Source organism: Lithobates pipiens, unplaced genomic scaffold, assembly GCF_037356315.1.
Source record: "Lithobates pipiens isolate NorthernLeopardFrog02 unplaced genomic scaffold, aLitPip1_a1.2 Scaffold_23, whole genome shotgun sequence".
Lineage (NCBI taxonomy): Eukaryota > Metazoa > Chordata > Amphibia > Anura > Ranidae > Lithobates > Lithobates pipiens.
In genome coordinates this window covers 299917654-299924211 of record NW_027507785.1, presented here as the reverse complement: position 1 = coordinate 299924211, position 6558 = coordinate 299917654, and positions in this window count along the sequence as shown.

Here is a 6558-nt window from a genome sequence, read left to right as displayed (position 1 = left end):
CACGTTCTGGGTCGCTATTACTTTCCACCATTGGAATCATATTGGCGGGGGAGTTGTATGATTCCAATAATAGGGTAATACAGGTATACCTCACTTTTAAGTACACAATGGGGTTTATTTACTAAAGCTGGAAAGTGCAAAATCAGACTCACTGCTGCATAGAAACCAATGAGCTTCTAACCCCAGCTTGTTCAAGTAAGCTTTGGTAAAGGCCCATACACACGATCAGACTTTTTGACAACAAACATGCAAATTAGCTGTTTTGGAGCAACATCCGACCGTGTGTACGCTCTATCGGACAAACTTTTTTGGTTTTCATCTGACTTTTGTTGGCCGACGCCCTTTGTACAAAAATCCAAGGGAAAGTTTGTACAAGGTCCTATCGTGTATATGAGGCTTAATAAAACCTGGAAGCTCATTGGTTTCTATGGAGAAGTGAGCCTGATTTTGCACTTTCCAGCTTTAGTAAATAAACCTCATGGTGTACTTAAAAGTGGGGTATGCCTGTACAGGCTTTGGCAACATTTAAAATATGAATGAGCAAAGATTTTTTTTTCATCTCCAAGTGTGGTAAATTGTTAAGGCCCATACACACGATCGGACTTTTTTGACAACAAACATGCAAATTAGCTGTTTTGGAGCAACATCCGACCGTGTGTACGCTCCATCGGACAAACTTTTTCAGTTTTCATCGGACTTTTGTTGGCTGTGTGAACGGACAAACTTTCTGGCAACAAAAGTCAGATGGAGCAAAGTCTGATCGTGTGTACAGAAAACCATAGGACTTTTGTACAAAGTACAAACAGGCATGCTCAGAACCAATGCAAAAGATCAGACAACAATACAGAAGTTGACCAAAGGTGGCAGTAAAGAGCAGAAAAAACACATGATTTGGTGAAAGTTAGTTGAAAAAGTCCTACCGTGTGTATGCAATACAAGTTCTCGGCCGACGCCTTTTGTACAAAAATTCACAGGAAAGTTTGTACAAAGTCTGATCGTGTGTATGAGGCTTGAGCCCTTGTACACACGGTCGGACATTCTGACAACCAAATCCGTTGGATTTTGTCCGACGGATTTTGTCCGAAACTGTTGCATACACACGGTCGGACAAAGTTGTCGGAAAATCCGATCGTTCAGAAAGTGATGACGTAATTTCGTTACGATGGGACTACGTTCAGGCTAGTAGCCAATAGCTTTGGTCTAGGAATTTGATCTGAGCATGCGTGGCACTTTGTCCGATCGGAATTCTCTACACACAATCGGACAAAGTCCGATTGGATCACGTTGTCGGAAAATTTTATAGCCCAGCTGGAAAACTTGGTGCGACGGAAACAGTCCGATGGAGCCCACACACGGTCGAATTATCCGACAACATGGTCCTATCAGACATTGTCCATCGGAATATCCGACCGTGTGTACAAGGGCTTAGAGTGGAGTAGGAACATTGCTTATCTATTACCTAGGTCAACTTCAGAAAGTGAAATTGTTGCTCTCCAGGCAGTTCTTGGTGGGAACGAGGGAGGGGGGGGGGGGTTGTCACTACAACTCTATGCTCACTCAGTGACAGTGCACACTGACCTAGTAAATAGAGGACACAGTCATGTCATGTGACCTCCTTTATTCTGGGTAAAACCCCTAAGTGCCCTTGGCCACGGGAGAGGAGATGATAGAACGCAGACATTTGAAGGTCAATCATTAAACACTAGAGACTACTGTATAACATGACTGTGACAATGACAGTTGGGAGCTCTGAATTCAATACTTTCCCTCGTTATGCTCCTATGTCCCAGTTTGATGAAGCATAGCGTTTTCATGCATTGCGAGTGGACACGCCTAATTGTTTAGCCCTGGACTCAAAATCCTTATCCCCTGCCAAACACCTGCAATGGAAGACTTGAGTTTACTGGCCATCTTCCATGTTATTCTGAAACAAATAATAGCTTTATATATCGATGTAATCAGGAAGATAAAATACAGACCTGAGAACCTATTTTGCTCTGGGAAATTCTTACAGTTTCTGTGAAATTTTACAGGCATTCCTAATCAGTGTATTCTCCTTAATCTAATTTTCTAAATTCAAACAATAATATTCTTATGGAAAAACAGATTTCACTTTACATAGTTTTGTTTTCATTGCTGTGGTCGGGGTTCCAAAGAAAGTCCATGTGGTCCACATTTTTATTTATTTTTTGCTTATTTGGGATTAGTTTCCATAATCAGTTGCCTTGCGAAACCTAAGCACCAGTGCACATGCGCGGGTCTTCTACTATCACCCTGGATCTTCTTCACAGCATGATCCTGAAGTTGTACTTCAATGTCTGCTGTGCTTTGCTCCTGAGATTTTTTTTGTGTCTTGTGTCTTTGCTTGTAACGGAATTTCTTTCTTTATAATAAATAGATTATTTGGTTAATTTCTGAATCTGTCATTTTTTTAACACTCAATTCGAACTGCATGCTCCTTCCCCAGTCTTCAACCCCCCCCCACTCCAAAGGCAATGTTTAGCATGCTTCACTATTGAGATTTTTTTGTATATTGTACACTTGTTTTTGCACCTGAATTTTCTACTTACAGTTTTTTATATGAGGTAGATCATTTAGTCGGATGTGGCCTGTTTTTAACTACTTCAGCCCAGGACCATTTTGCTGGTCAAAGACCAGACCACTTTTTGCGCTTTGGCACTGCATCGCTTTAACTGACAATTGTGCAGTCATGCGACAAACAAAATTGACGTCCTTTTTTTCCCACAAATAGAGCTTTCTTTTGGTGGTATTTGATCACCCCTGCGGTTTTTATTTTTTGCGCTATAAACAAAAATAGAGCGTCAATTTTGAAAAAAATGCATTATTTTTTACTTTTTGTTATAATAAATATCCCCCAAAAATATATAAAAAAAACTTTTTTTCCCTCAGTTTAGGCCGATACGTATTCTTCTACATATGTTTGGTAAAAAAAAAATGCAATAAGCGATTATTGATTGGTTTGCGCAAATTATTATTGTTATAGCGTTTACAAAATAGGGGATAGTTTTATGGCATTTTTATTTATAATTTTTTTTTTTACTAGTAATGGCGGCAATCAGAGATTTTTATTGTGACTGGGACATTATGGCGGACACATCGGACATTTATGACACATTTTTGAGACCATTGTCATTTATACAGCAATAACTGCTATATAAATGCATTGATTCCTGTGTAAATGACACTGGCAGTGAAGGGGTTAACCAGTGGGTGGCAGTGTAGGGGTTAAGTGTTCCTAGGGGTGTGTTACTAACTGCGGGGGGGGGGGGGGATGGGCTTTAATTTAGTGAACACTGATCTCTGCTCCAATCATATCACACATCTGCTCCAATCACATGGAGCAGAGATCAGCGTCACTAGTTGCTAGGCAGAACAGGGGAAATGCTGTTTACAACGTCATTTCCTCATTCAGCCGCCCCGTGAGACGATCGCGGGTATGTCCGCGGCGATCAAGTCTGCGGGACCCACGACCGGACTCATGGGAGTCTCAACCAGCATGCGAGCGCGCCGCCTGGCAGGGCGGCATTAAAGATTGGACGTACCTGTACGCCAATATGCCTGCCTGTGCTATTCTGCCGACGTACATCGGCGTGCGCTGGTCAGGAACCGGTTACGTTCCATGCTTCTTTCCTATGCTGTGCTGTTTATTTTATTTTTTTGTTTAAAGCGGTTGTATACCCGCTGAATTTTTAGTTTTTTACTCATCTGCAAAGGAAAAGGCATAATGAGCTAGTATGCACTGCATACTTGCTCATTATGAAATACCTTAGAACGAGGCCCCGACACCTGGCCCGATCCACGCCAAGGGAGCTGACATGTTCCCTCGGCATTTCTTCTGGGTATCGTGGCTCCCGCGCTGTGAGTGGCCAGAGCCGCGATATCATCACCTATCATTTCTTCCCGGCAGGGTCCGGCGTCTGTCGGACTTTCAGCTGAGAATCCCCTGTGCCCCTGTACTTTTTCATAGGGTCCCCTTAAAAATCCATATCAGACCTCAAAGGCCTGGTATAAGATTTGGTAGGGAACCCCACCCCTGTCAAGTTTTTATTGCTGTCTGTGAGATTTACAATGTCTATTTGTCATGTTTACTTTTATCACCAAATGTGAAAGTAAAAGGAAATCCCACATTTTGGGTTGTCTCCAGAACATTAATGCCCTGTACATATGATCATACTATCCGGTGGACTTAGCAGCGGAGGTCTGCCGGACTTTCTGAACAAGTAGACTTGCACACACACGAACTGACTTTCCGGTGGACTAGATCCGGCGGACAATCTGCCAGACTTTTGGCAGAGGTCCGCCAGACTTTCCAAATGAACAGACTTGCCCACACATGGACTAAAGTCCATTCATTTTGAACGTGACTTCAGGTACGACGGCGAGATTGACACCTTGCGAGCCCCGTCGCCTGCTATGGGTTTTAGGGGTAACTCCTAAGCAGAAAATGGCGTGGGGGTCCCCCCAAAGTCCATACCAGACCCTTATCTGAGCACACAGTCCACCGGACTTTTGGGAAGAAAAAGTCAGCTGGTGTCCACACATGATCGAATTGTCCGATGGACTCTGGTCCGCCTGACTAAGTCCGCCGGTTAGTCCGATCATGTGTACGGGGCATTAGAGAGGTGGAATCTTCCAATGGGGACACTAGTTCTGCTGATCCTGGTGATAACTATAGATTGCCTCACTTTTGGAGAGATTTCCTCTCACTTCTTGTTTTGGCTATGGGACAGGAAGTACAGGGAAATCTCTCCAATGGGGCACAGATGGCTAAAATCAAATTGACAAGGGTTATAACCCTCCCTTAATCTATTAACCTCCCTGGCGGTATGATTAGTTCTGGTTTTAGGTGTTGAAAGCGGTACAATTATTTTGCATGGAAATTTGACGTTTTATATTGTAGTCCTGTAATTCTTAGGAATAACTCTCTTAAATCTGTTCAAACCAGAGTCTAGCAGACATCCCAGGTATGATAAAGTTTATAATATAATAAATAATAATAAAAATGATTCAATAATGTAATCAAATCCAAAAACACTGAAATTTGCTAATTTGCAGAATTGTCGCTGTCATTGGATTTAGTGTTTGATAACGAATTTCCCCACAAATCGCTATCGCTCAATTCTGCAAGTGATTATAATTTATTATCGCTGTTTTCTAGTTGGTCTAAAATCACCTTTGACATAAAGGGACACTTTTTGGTTGCTATGGACAATCTCCAAATTCCAGGCAGAAAAAACAGTATTTATAATATAAAAGTGCATGCAGGGCACTGCACAGACCACTAGGGACAAAGGGGGTGTGTCTTTTTTTATACAGTACTGTAATCTGTAAGATTACAGTACTGTTTGTGTTTTGTGTGTTTTTACTTTTTTGAATTTGGCGCCGATCTCCACTCCCATGCGCTGTAACGTCGCAGGGAATGGAGCTCGGCGGCATTCGGGGCACTGTGTGAATCGAGCGGAGGACAGCTTGATCACACAGCGCGGAGGACATCGCTGGATCCAGGGGACAAGGTAAGTAACTTCTCCCTGTATCCAGCGATGTGACCCCGAGTCTGGCTCGGGGTTACCGCTTATGATAGTAAAATCCCAACCCGAGCCAGACTCGGGATTACCGCCAGGGAGGTTAAAAATGAAGAAAAAAAAGTTTTGCGTTTAGTTCTACTTTAAGTATTTTTTTTTTAAACCAGAGTTAAGTGTCACTTTAAACTTCATCCACTGTGCAAAGCACTTGTACAGAGAGGTGTAGCCAGGTGCATAGAATATGTAGCATAGAACATAAGCTCCATGTGTCTTCTGATCTATACACGGTGCACATAATCAGGGGACATGCGGAAACATTTTATTACTCCGAAATTGCTTATGATTTTGAATTGGTTCATGGTTATGTTAGCCAGAGCTGCTCAGAACCTCTACATGAAAGAGGTCACATGACTCTGCAAGGTGCAGATGATTATTGCTTGCCTGGAACATATAGCTGGGATTTCATTAGCAAGCTTGGCGTGGTACACAGAGAAGCTTTTCAGATAGACATCTGTTCCCCGGATGACCTGCTGTGCTTTTGAACTAGAAAGATCGCTGAACAAAAGTTACTTAAAGGAAACCTGTACTTTGGGATTATGAAGGTTGCCATTGCCGTTCTCTGCTGAAAATGCTAGTTGCCTGCCTGCCGTGCTGGTCCAATAGTTTCTGTATTTTCTGTCTTACTGACCTGGAACAGTGACGCAGAATTAGAATTCTAAAACATGAAGGCCTCGACTACTGATCTATGTTAAAGTTTTACTAAACACACACTGGGAGTTATTTACGAAAGGCAAATCCGCTTTGCGCTGCAAGTGCACTTGGAAGTGCAGTCGCTCTAAATCTAAGGGGTAGATCTGAAATGAGGGGAAGCTCTGCTGATTTTATCATCCAATCACGTGCAAGCTAAAATGCTGTTTTTTATTTTCCTCGCATGTCCCTCTCGGATCTACAGCGACTTAACTTCCAAGTGCACTTTAAATGTAAAGTGGCTTTTCCTTTAGTAAATAACCCCCAT